Below are 12439 nucleotides of genomic sequence, written 5' to 3'. Positions count from 1 at the left end.
GGGTTTACGACTAGTCATGTCAGCCCGGGCTCTTTATCATATGGATGCTAGCGACACTATCATATACGTGAGCCAAAAGGCGCAAACGGTCCCGGGAAAAGGTAAGACGACACCCGTGGGGATACCGTGCGTGAGGCCGCAAAGTGATATGAGGTGTTACCAGCTAGATCGATGTGACATCGAGTCGGGGTCCTGACAGCGTTGGCATCAGAGCCGGACTGCCTGTAGGTTCTCTAAGCCAAACTAGTCGATGTTGAGTCTAGAAATTCTTTAGTTATATGTAGGGGAATTGTTTGTGGGTTGGAACGTAAGGCTCTTTTTACTCCTTATACCTTGTGACATTCTGATCTGAGTCAGTCCATTCTTCCACCGGGGGTTAAGGAATTAGGATCTGTTCTCTCTATCAGGATCACGTGTTACTAATCAGTAGTACCTTATAAGTTTGATGGTTACAAGCCTAGTTCAGTTCTACTACCACATTTTGTGGTAGGAATGGTTTCAAGACTTGATATGATGATGTTGAGTGTGTACGAAATCCTTTGTCAAATGTCTCAATATCCTTTTTGAGCATTTACAGCTGTTATGCTGCCGAAATTTTGCTAGAAATTCTAATGCCTTTGCATTATAATTGTGCTTTCAGATGGCCACTCGCGACCTCAATCAAGTGGTTCGCCTAACTCGATGCCTAGATGTACCCGGCCATACTGCTAAGTTGGTCAGGGTAATGACTGAGGCTGGATACCGCTGGTATCCTGAGTACACGGTCGAAGAGCAATTCCGAGATTTTAATCAAAGCCAGTATCTCTGCACTGTCAGGATATTTCCATCTTATCCTGGATCCACTGAGCCTCTTCACTGCTCCTATGGACTCGGGGTTACTATCGAGATGGCTGTGCAGGATGCCGCCTACTCTATGATGACCATTATGCGAGTCAGATCTGGTCTATTTCGAGACTCTGATTTCCGGTATATGCCAGGATCACTTCCGGGAGCACAAGGGTATCTCCAGGCTATCTATGCTGACTCCACTCAGGAGGATTCACGGACTCGCACCACGGCTGAGATGCTCGAGGATAAGGACCGTGAAAATCGGGCCTTAAGGTTAGAGCTCTTCAATACCCGTGCTGACCACTGGGCCACCTTGACTCGGTTCGCACCGGCGGTGCAAGCTGGATATTCAGATATGCGCGATCTCTATCCTGTGAGATCTGCTCTGCCAGACGTGATGGTTTGGCGTGATGTAGGAGGCATCACCCCACCTCGCGGTCCCCGCAGGCCACCGTCTGTTGGTCCAAGACCTCATCCTAGCCCCTATGGTCCACAAGCTCCGCGAGACCGTCTGTTTCCGGATGATCATGTTGAACTTCCAGGCTATGGAGGTGACTTCTACGAGGACTACTACGGATCGGTCTGAGTTAGTAGTAGTATCACTATTTCGCACTAGCTGTGTCGTCTATCGTCCTGCGTGACTCGTGGGATATGACCTAGTTTGTACTCTTTCCGGAGGTGTAGAAAAATAATGTATAGGAGCTTGGAATGCCTCCGATGAGATGTAATCCTTTTCTCACCGTAATAGTACTTTGTTTGGTCTTGTACTAAACCTTGTATGGTGTGTATGACGATGGAATAAAGAAGCAGTTTCTGTATCTACCATGTCATACGGATGATCATCTTGCATTCCGAGTTATTTCTTACATTATGTATCCCATGTCGGAATTTCATCATTCTGACTAAATCATTGTCTTGTTTACCTAGGATGGTCAACACGCGCGCCAACCCTGCTTCCCAAGAGCAGGCCGAAGGCAGTGAAGCCAGGAATGAAAATCTGCCTCATCCTCCTTCACTAGCCGAGGTGATGATGGAAGCTGAGAGAAACAAGCGGGAGACAAACCGTTTGTTGGAGCGTATTGAACAGAACACAACACACCATCAGAGGGCTAACGTGGTGTCACTCAGTGATTTTATCAAATTGCATCCACCCACGTTCCACCACTCCGTCGAGCCTCTCGACGCTGATGACTGGCTTCGCAGTATCTCTCACAAACTGCGTTCGGCGCTGGTAGCTGAGGCTGACAAGGTCACCTTTGCTGCATATCATCTTGAAGGCCCCGCCAGTCTATGGTGGGAGAATTATGGAGCTATGCGCCCAGCGGGCCATGTCACAACTTGGGCTGAATTCAGCGACGCTTTCCGTGAACATCACATTCCGGAGGGTCTCATGGACCGCAAGCGTGAAGAATTTTGCAATTTCACCCAAGGCCGACTTTCTGTGGATGTCTATAGCAGGGAGTTTGGTAATCTTGCACGATATGCAACCGAGGAAGTTTCTACTGACGCCAAGAAGCAAGCAAGGTTCCGCAAGGGCCTTAGTCCTGAGCTTCGCCGCGACCTTCGTCTGCATGAGTGCACATCTTTTTCGAAACTCGTCAACAAAGCCATCAGTGCTGAAACTGGTCAGACTGACTATGACGCAACACGCAAGCATGGACGTGACACGGGTTCCTCATCCGGTGCTGGTCCTCAGAAGCGCCGCGTGTGGGTACCCAACACCGCCTTGCCACCCAGGTTCACACCGAGGCCATCTTTCCAGGCGCCCTGCCCCGCTCAACAGTCTGCTCCAGCTAAGCCCTATGGGGGTCCAACCAATAATGCTCCTCCACGTACCAGTTCCGTGACTTGTTTCAAGTGTGGGGAATCTGGTCATTATATGCGTGAGTGTCCCCAGACCAACCCCAATCAATCTGCTAAAGCTGTTGGCCATGGCAAGCCGACAGGAAAAGTGTTTCATGCCAAACCGGTCACCGCTTCACGTGGCCATGTCAACTGTATCTCTGCCGAAGAAGCTCAAGAGGACCCCAACGTCGTTCTCGGTACGCTTCTTGTTAATTGCCACCCGACATCTGTTCTTTTCGATACAGGAGCCTCTCATTCCTTTATATCTGAAAATTATGCTCGTTTGCATAACGTTGCATTCTGTGACTTGCCATCCACTATGGAAATCTCTACCCCTGGGTCTAGATGGCAGACCTCTAGGGTAAGTTATGGAAATGAGATCCAAGTCGACAGACTTGTTTTCCTTGCATTTTTGATAGCCCTTAAATCTTCAGATATTAATATCATTCTGGGTATGGACTGGATGTCAGCCCATCATGCCCAAATTGATTGCTTCTCTAGGACTGTTCAACTCACCCACCCTTCGGGCAAGATAGTCAATGTCTTGACCCGAATAGCCAAGCGACAATTATATTCTCTTAACGCCAGCCCTTTGCCAGACCTTGAGGACGTTCCGGTAGTCCGTGACTTCCCGGATGTCTTTCCAGAAGAATTGCCAGGGGTTCCACCTGACAGGGATGTTAAGTTCGTAATAGACCTCATCCCCGGAACCGTTCCGATTGCTAGAAGGCCTTATAAGATGGCACCCCTAGAACTAGCCGAGCTTAAGAAACAACTTGATGAGTCCTTGAAAAAGGGTTTCATCCGCCCCAGTTCATCTCCGTGGGCTTGCCCCGTCCTATTCGTTAAGAAGAAGGATGGTACGGACCGGATGGTTGTAGATTACCGACCTGTCAATTTGGTCACAATCAAGAACAAATATCCACTTCCCAGGATCAACGACCTGTATGATCAGCTCGCTGGATCTTCAGTCTTCTCTAAGATGGATTTGAGGTTGGGCTACCATCAAATCAAAATCAGAAACGGGGACATTCCTAAAACGGCCTTTGTTACTCGTTATGGCCAATACGAGTACACCGTCATGTCCTTCGGTTTAACCAACGCTCCAGCCACCTTTTCTCGGTTAATGAACTCAATCTTCATGGAGTATTTGGATAAATTCGTCGTAGTTTATCTCGATGATATACTCATCTACTCCAAGAACGAGGAAGAACATGCCGAACATCTAAGGCTAGTGTTGCAGAAACTTCGTGAGCATCGCCTTTATGCCAAATTTTCAAAATGTGAATTCTGGTTGCCAGAAGTGACCTATCTGGGTCATGTAATATCTGGTAAAGGTATTGCTGTTAACCCTGAGCGAGTTCAAGCCGTCCTTGATTGGACTCCACCTGAATCGGTCAAGCAAGTTTGGAGTTTTCTAGGCTTAGCGAGCTATTGTCGTCACTTTGTCGAGAACTTCTCCAAAGTTGCTAAACCTCTAACCGAACTCCTCAAGAAAGATAAGAAGTTCGAATGGACTCCACAATGTGAGCACAGTTTTCAGGAACTGAAAAGACGCCTGACTTCTGCTCCTGTGCTGGTACCGCCAGACTTCTCCAAGGACTTTGTTATCTACTGCGACGCCTCGCGACAAGGACTAGGTTGCATTCTTATGCAAGATCGACACGTAATTGCTTACGCTTCACGGCAATTGCACCCACATGAGGAGAATTATCCTACTCATGATCTAGAACTTGCAGCCGTAGTCTATGCACTCAAGACCTGGCGACATTACCTCCTCGGTAATCGTTGCGAAATATTCACTGATCACCAAAGTCTGAAGTACATCTTCACCCAACCGGATTTGAATCTCAGGCAGAGACGTTGGGTTGAATTGATCACAGACTTCGACTTAGGAATAACCTATACCCCAGGGAAAGCCAATGTCATGGCTGATGCGCTAAGTCATAAATCTTATTGTAACAATCTGATGTTACAACAAAGTCAACCGCTTCTCCATGAGGAATTTCGGAAGCTTAACCTTCACATTGTACCTCAAGGTTTTCTTTCCACCTTGGTGGCAAAACCTACTCTTACGGATCAAATCATCGCTGCCCAAAAGCGAGATAAGGGAATATCTAAAATCAAGGAGAACATTGCTAGCGGAGGTGCTAGTTGTTTCTCCACAAATGATCATGGTGTTGTGTACTTTGAGAATCGTCTAGTGGTTCCCAAGAACCAGCATCTGTGGTAGTTGATCCTTAAGGAGGCCCATGAATCTCCTCTCACCATTCATCCCGGTAGTACTAAGATGTATCAGGACCAACGCCAGAGGTTCTGGTGGACTAGGATGAAGAGAGAAATTGCTCAGTATATTGCAAATTGCGACGTCTGTCGTCGTGTAAAAGCAGAGCATCAACGACCTGCTGGCACCCTTCAACCCTTAGCTATTCCTGAATGGAAATGGGATAAAATTGGTATGGATTTCATTACCGGTTTTCCCAGGACCAAGAGAGGGAATAATGCTATTTTCGTCGTGGTCGATCGTCTTTCCAAAGTAGCTCATTTCCTACCTGTTCGTGAGAGTATAACCGCTAGTCAGCTGGCAGACTTATACATCTCCCGGATAGTGTCTCTCCATGGTGTTCCTTTGGAAATCAATTCGGATCGAGGAAGTCTTTTCACCTCTCGATTTTGGGAAAGTTTCCAAAATGCTATGGGAACTCGTCTCTCTTTTAGCACCGCTTTTCACCCTCAGTCAAGTGGTCAAGTGGAACGCGTCAATCAGATTCTAGAAGACATGCTTCGAGCCTCCGTTATCTCTTTCGGAATGGACTGGGAGAAGTGCCTTCCATTTGCCGAATTCGCTTACAACAACAGCTATCAATCTAGCTTGGGTAAAGCCCCTTTTGAAGTTCTCTATGGACGACGATGTCGAACACCCCTTAACTGGTCAGAAACCGGGGAAAGACAATTCTTTGGCCCGGATATGATTCAGGAAGCAGAAGAACAAGTTCGTATCGTTCGTGAAAAGTTGAAAACAGCCCAATCCCGTCAAAAGAGTCAATATGACCGAAAACATAAGGCTATGACTTTCGAGGTTGACGAGAAGGCTTACCTTCGGGTCACCCCTCTGAAGGGAACCCATCGTTTCGGTATCAAAGGCAAATTGGCTCCTCGTTACATTGGACCTTTTCGCATTCTTGCCAAACGAGGAGAAGTTGCCTACCAATTGGAACTACCTCCGCACCTCTCCAGAGTTCACGATGTCTTCCACGTTTCTCAACTCAGGCGTTGCTTCTCGGATCCTATCCGTGAAGTGGACCACGAAACGCTTGATCTCCAAGATAATCTTACATATCGAGAGTACCCCATTCGTATCCTCGATCAAGCCGAACGTACCACGTGACGTCATAATATCAAGTTTCTCAAGGTTCAATGGTCGCACCATTCTGAGGATGAAGCAACTTGGGAAAGGGAGGATCGTCTTCGACTCGAATATCCCGCCTTCTTCTCGGAGGAACCCAAATCTCGGGACGAGATTCTTTTGAGTGGGGGTGAGTTGTCACACCCTAGCTAGTCATGCATTAGAGTGTTGCATCATGTTTACTTTTTCATCAGAAACTTGAAATGGGGATGACAGAACCCCCAGTCCCCTCTGAAACCAACTAGGGTTACTAAAATAATTTTTCAATGAACCTGAAATGCCCTTCTAAAATGTCCATCATTTTAGCCTTGGTTCAGAACCTCTGACAAAAGTGGTGCACATTTTTCTAGGCCATCATAGGGTCATTGAATTAAATCATAGATATTTGAATTTGGGCATTTAAAATAATATAAAATATTTAAATGCTCAAATATCTCCAAACTAAAATGTTTCATGTTGGAAATAATCCAACTATGGACCAGGAGTAGTTTGGTGAATTTTGGAGTTGCCCAGGTATTTTAATTAATTCAACAAAGTTGCAGATATATTAAATAAAACAGAAAACAGAAAAGAAAGGGGAAAGACTTACCTGTGCGGCCCAGCCAGCTGGCCGGCCCAGCTAGCAGCCGACCCAGCCCAACACTGTAGCTCCCCGTCGTCTTCCTCCCCACGCCCCGAAGCTGCTGCGTGCTGCGCGCTCGCGCGCGCGCGGCTGCGCGGCCACCTCCTGCTTGCCGACGCCCTCCTGGCCGCGTGGACGACGTCCGCAGCCCGTCCCGATCCCCCCTGCTCTCGCTCACTCTCCCCCGTTTCTCCCTCGCTCTCTCTCGCTCTCGGCCGAAGCACACCGTCGCCGCCGTTCGCCGTAGCCACTGTCTCCGGCCACCCCTCGCTCCCCCCGAGTAGCTCAGAAGCTCCGCCACAACTCCCTCTTCCTCCCCACCGCTCCACGAGTCCCCGGAAGCCCTGCATCGCCGCCACGTCGCCGTTCCCCTCTTCGGGCTCCGACCACCGTCGCCGACGAATTCGCCGTCTCCAGCGTGTCCCCGAGCCCGCTTCGACGCCCACTGCAACCGCGGTGAGCTACGCCACCGTTTCCCCCTCCTTTCCCCCTCGTTCCCTCACCGTAGCTTCATCTCCACCACGGCCGAACCTCCGCCGTCGCCGAGCTCGCCGTCGACGCAGCTCCGGTGACCATTTGGTCACCCCGGCGAGTCCAACGCATTCACAGAACCCAGTAGAGCATCCCTAGCGCCTCACTTTGCTCGACTTCGAGCTCCAGCACCACTCCCGTGCACGACCGAACCCCGGCGGCCGCAGCCGAGCTCACCGCCGTCAACTCCGGCCACCCCGACCCCAACGGACTCCGCCAAGAGCCGCGGGTCGTCCTCAGCTTCACTCCGGTGATCTCCGCGGTCCATTTGGTGGCCGAAACGACCAAAACCACTATCGCCGCCGCACTGTTGGTCGCCGCCGGCCAGAACTCCGGCGAGCTGATGTGGCCTAGTTGATTAACCACTAATCCACCACCTACTGACGCTGACAAGTGGGCCCAGGGCTTAGTCAAAGCTAACCAGCCCGGGGTCAACGCGGGATTAGCCCCTGTGACACTGACATGTGGACCCCACACGTCAGGTTTGACCCGAGCCAGCCCTGTTGACCTGCTGATGTCACTGTGATGTCAGGCTGACGCAGTAACTGAATTTCTGGATTTAAATTAAATCAGGAAATTCCAGAATATTATTTAAACTTCAAAAATTCATAACCTTTATTCTGTAACTCCAAATTGGACAAATTATATATGAAAAATGATCAGAAAAATCCAATCTATCCATCTGTACTATTTTCATGCATGACCAAACAAGTTAAATTGATGTTTTAATCAGAACAAGGAAAGGCACTTTAAAAGGCCATATTTGAATTTGGAATTTGAATCTTTGATTCAAATTTGCTCAAACACTTCTGGCTTTAGTTGCATTAGCCCAACACACTCATATTGCCATGTTTCATGCATGCATCATATTGTTGCACATTGTTTGGTGATGCCTGTGTATCGTTATCCTTTGCGATAGGATCTGTCCCCGAGGAGTACCGTGATTACCCTAACGAAGAATCGTATCCGTGCAACGAACCATCAGGCAAGCAACCAACCATTTGATCATATCGATACAATCCCATGTTCTCGCTCCTGCTCTCTTTTACTGCATTAAGACAACGCGATTCAAACTGCTGTGTGCTGCGGTAGTTGAACCCATTTCCTCTGCATGACCTGTCATTGCCACAGTAACTAGATGAAACCCACTAGCATGTGTAGGAGTTGATTGAGCCATATGTATGTGTTGTTCCTACCTTGCTATGCCTGCTATGCTTAGAGTTGTGTCAGGTCTGGTTCATCTGGGTGATGAGCTAGAGTGAAATGATTATGTCGGTAATAAGAGTGGTGCGGTGAACACGATTGGTAAAGGTATCGATGAGAGGCCATGTAGGAGTACATGGTGGGTTGTTTCATTGAAGCCGACCTTAAGCACTGAGATCTGTATGTGTGATTTAAGATACAGCTACTACCATGCATTGGGCCCTGAAATATGACCCCGCTCGACTTCTTATTCACCCTAGCTCTCTGTCCAGGAGTTGCAAGTAGTTTCTGGTGTTTGTAGCCTACTGGAGGCCGTGGACAGCGCTGACCATAGGGGTGGGCTGTGATGCGGTAGGTACGTGGCCGGGTGTACCGAATACCCGTTAGGTATCTCGGGAACCCTGTTCACATCGTTCGGGGCCGTATGGGAAACCTCGGCCGGACTCCCTGCGGATGGAACCTGAATAGGCGATAAACCTAGACTAGAGGCTTAAGTGTTTAGGTAGGTCGTGGTCTACACCCACGTCGGCTTTCGCTTGAAGTCTGCCGAGCACATGTCGTGTGCAGACGCTAAGTGGTGGAAACATGTATGAAGAAGTACACCCCTGCAGGGTTAACATGATCTATTCGAATAGCCGCGTCCGCGGTAAAGGACTACTTGGTTGCCTATACAGTTCATAGACAAGTAAATGGAAACTACTAAAAGCCTCAAGATAAGTGTGAGTACCGAGGATGGCTCTTCCGTAGGAAGACGGAGGTGGATCCTCGGTAGTGTATTGAAGTGGTGAGTAGTGGACTCGTGTGCGCAAAACCATTTCAAGTTGGAGTATCGTAGGATAGCCTAGCCAAGAGTCAAAGCTGGCTTGCTGCAATAACTCCACCAACCCTTCTTGATACTATGCATGTATGTAGGATCTGATGTAAGTCTTGCTGAGTACCTTTGTACTCATGTTGCTATAATCTACATTTTTACAGAAGACGCTGCAACCCCTTCTGATGGGTTCTATGTAGACGTTGACATCAACGAGTAGGCTAAAGACCCAGGTGGTGACCCTGAGCTTGTGAAGGACCACGTAGTATAGCTAGGCTTTCCAAGCCTCTTTTATTTTACTAGTTGTCTGTACTCAGACAAGTTACTTCCGCTGCTGGTTTGTATGACTGTATGACTTGTATGTTGGGTCGTGAGACCCGTACCTTTGTGTATGATATGTATGGCTCCCTGAGCCTTAAATAAGGTACTTGTGTCGTAGAGTCATGTTGTGATGCTTCGTTGTATTTGCACATATCGAGCATATTGTGTGTATGATTGAAATGCTTGGTATGTGTGGGATCTGACTATCTAGTTGTTTATCTTTAGTAGCCTCTCTTACCGGGAAATGTCTCCTAGTGTTACCGCTGAGCCATGGTAGCTTGCTACTGCTCTGGAACACTTAGGCTGGCCGGCATGTGTCCTTCTTCGTTCCTGTGTCTGTCCCTTCGGGGAAATGTCACGCTTTGAGTACCGGAGTCCTGTTAGCCCGCTACAGCCCGGTTTACCGGAGTCCTGCTAGCCCAGTGCTACAGCCCGGACCCACTTGCTGATGACCGACACGTTCGAAGCTGGGTCATGGATGCCTGTCCCTGTAAGTCTGTGCCACTTTGGGTTTACAACTAGTCATGTCAGCCTGGGCTCTTTATCATATGGATGCTAGCGACACTATCATATACGTGAGCCAAAAGGCGCAAACGGTCCCGGGCAAAGGTAAGGCGACACCCGTGGGAATACCGTGCGTGAGGCCGCAAAGTGATATGAAGTGTTACCGGCTAGATCGATGTGACATCGAGTCGGGGTCCTGACAGCGTTGAATTAAATCAGGAAATTCCAGAATATTAATTAAACTTCAAAAATTCATAACTTTTATTCTGTAACTCCAAATTGGACAAATTATATATGAAAAATGATCAGAAAAATCCAATCTATCCATCTGTACCATTTCCATGCATGATCAAACAAGTTAAGTTGATGTTTTAATCAGAACAAGAAAAGGCACTTTAAAAGGCCATATTTGAATTTGAAATTTGAATCCTTGATTCAAATTTGTTCAAACCCTTCTGGTTTTAGTTGCATTAGCCCAACACACTCATATTGCCATGTTTCATGCATGCATCATATTGTTGCATATTGTTTGGTGATGTTTGTGTATCGATGTCCTTTGCGACAGGATCTGTCCCCGAGGAGTACCGTGATTACCCTAACGAAGAACCGTATCCGTGCAACGAACCATCAGGCAAGCAACCAACCATCTGATCATATCGATACAATCCCATGTTCTCGCTCCTGCTCTCTTTTACTGCATTAAGACAACGCGATTCAAACTGCTGTGTGTTACGGTAGTTGAACCCATTTCCTCTGCATGACCTGTCATTGCCACAGTAACTAGATGAAACCCACTAGCATGTGTAGGAGTTGATTGAGCCATATGTATGTGTTGTTCCTACCTTCCTAAGCCTGCTATGCTTAGAGTCGTGTCAGGTCTGGTTCATCTGGGTGATGGGCTAGAGTGAAATGATTATGTCGGTAATGAGAGTGGTGTGGTGAACACGATTTGGTAAAGGTATCGATGAGAGGCCATGTAGGAGTACATGGTGGGTTGTTTCATTGAAGCCGACCTTAAGCACTGAGATCTGTATGTGTGATTTAAGAATCAGCTACTACCATGCATTGGGCCCGAAACCAATGGACCCTCTCGACTTCTTATTCACCCTAGTTCTCCGTCCAGGAGTTGCAAGTAGTTTCTGGTGTTTGTAGCCTACTGGAGGCCGTGGACAGCGCTGACCGTAGGGGTGGGCTGTGATGCAGTAGGTACGTGGCACGGTGTACCGAATACCCGTTAGGTATCTCGGGAACCCTGTTCACATCGTTCGGGGCCGTATGGGAAACCTCGGCCGGACTCCCTGCGGATGGAACCTGAATAGGCGATAAACCTGGACTGGAGGCTTAGGTGATTAGGTAGGTCGTGGCCGACACCCACGTTGGGCTTCCGCTTGAAGGTTGCCGAGTACATGTCGTGTAAGCGACGGTAAGTGGTGAGAGCATGTATGAAGAAGTACACCCCTGCAGGGTTAACATGATCTATTCGAATAGCCGCGTCCGCGGTAAAGGACTACTTGGTTGCCTATACAGTTCATAGACAAGTAAATGGAAACTACTAAAAGCCTCAAGATAAGTGTGAGTGCCGAGGATGGCTCTTCCGTAGGAAGACGGAGGTGGATCCTCGGTAGTGTATTGAAGTGGTGAATAGTGGACTCGTGTGCGCAAAACTGTTTCAAATGGAGTATCGTAGGATAGTCTAGCCAAGAGTCAAAGCTGGCTTGCTGCAATAACTCCACCAACCCTTCTTGATACTATGCATGTATGTAGGATCTGATGTAAGTCTTGCTGAGTACCTTTGTACTCATGTTGCTATATTCTACATTTTTACAGAAGACGCTGCAACCCCTTCTGATGGGTTTTATGTAGACGTGGACATCAACGAGTAGGCTAAAAGACCCAGGTGGTGACCCTGAGCTTGTGAAGGACCACATAGTATAGCCAGGCCTTCCAAGCCTCTTTTATTTTACTAGTTGTCTGTACTCAGACAAGTTACTTCCGCTGTTGGCTTGTATGATTGTATGACTTGTATGTTGGGTCGTGAGACCCGTACTTTGTGTGTATGTTATGTATGGCTCTCTGAGCCCTAAATAAAGTACTTGTGTCGTAGAGTCATGTTGTGATGCTTCGTTGTAATTGCACATATCGAGCATATTGTGTGTATGATTGAAATGCTTGGTATGTGTGGGATCTGACTATCTAGTTGTTTATCTTTAGTAGCCTCTCTTACCGGGAAATGTCTCCTAGTGTTACCGCTGAGCCATGGTAGCTTGCTACTGCTCTGGAACACTTAGGCTGGCCGGCATGTGTCCTTCTTCGTTCCTGTGTCTGTCCCTTCGGGGAAATGTCACGCTTTGAGTACCGGAGTCCTGTT

At 48.0% G+C, this 12439-nt stretch overlaps 1 protein-coding gene across 1 annotated transcript in view; it reads right to left on the bottom strand.

Annotated features, from left to right (window-relative positions):
• Positions 1-12439, bottom strand: part of LOC123077430 (mavicyanin) — a 72011-nt gene that overhangs the window by 58871 nt on the left and 701 nt on the right. The window lies entirely within an intron of this gene.

The sequence above is a fragment of the Triticum aestivum genome, chromosome 1B, assembly GCF_018294505.1.
Source record: "Triticum aestivum cultivar Chinese Spring chromosome 1B, IWGSC CS RefSeq v2.1, whole genome shotgun sequence".
Lineage (NCBI taxonomy): Eukaryota > Viridiplantae > Streptophyta > Magnoliopsida > Poales > Poaceae > Triticum > Triticum aestivum.
The sequence above is the reverse complement of the archived record's forward strand: the minus strand, read 5'-3'. Positions and strand labels throughout refer to the sequence as shown.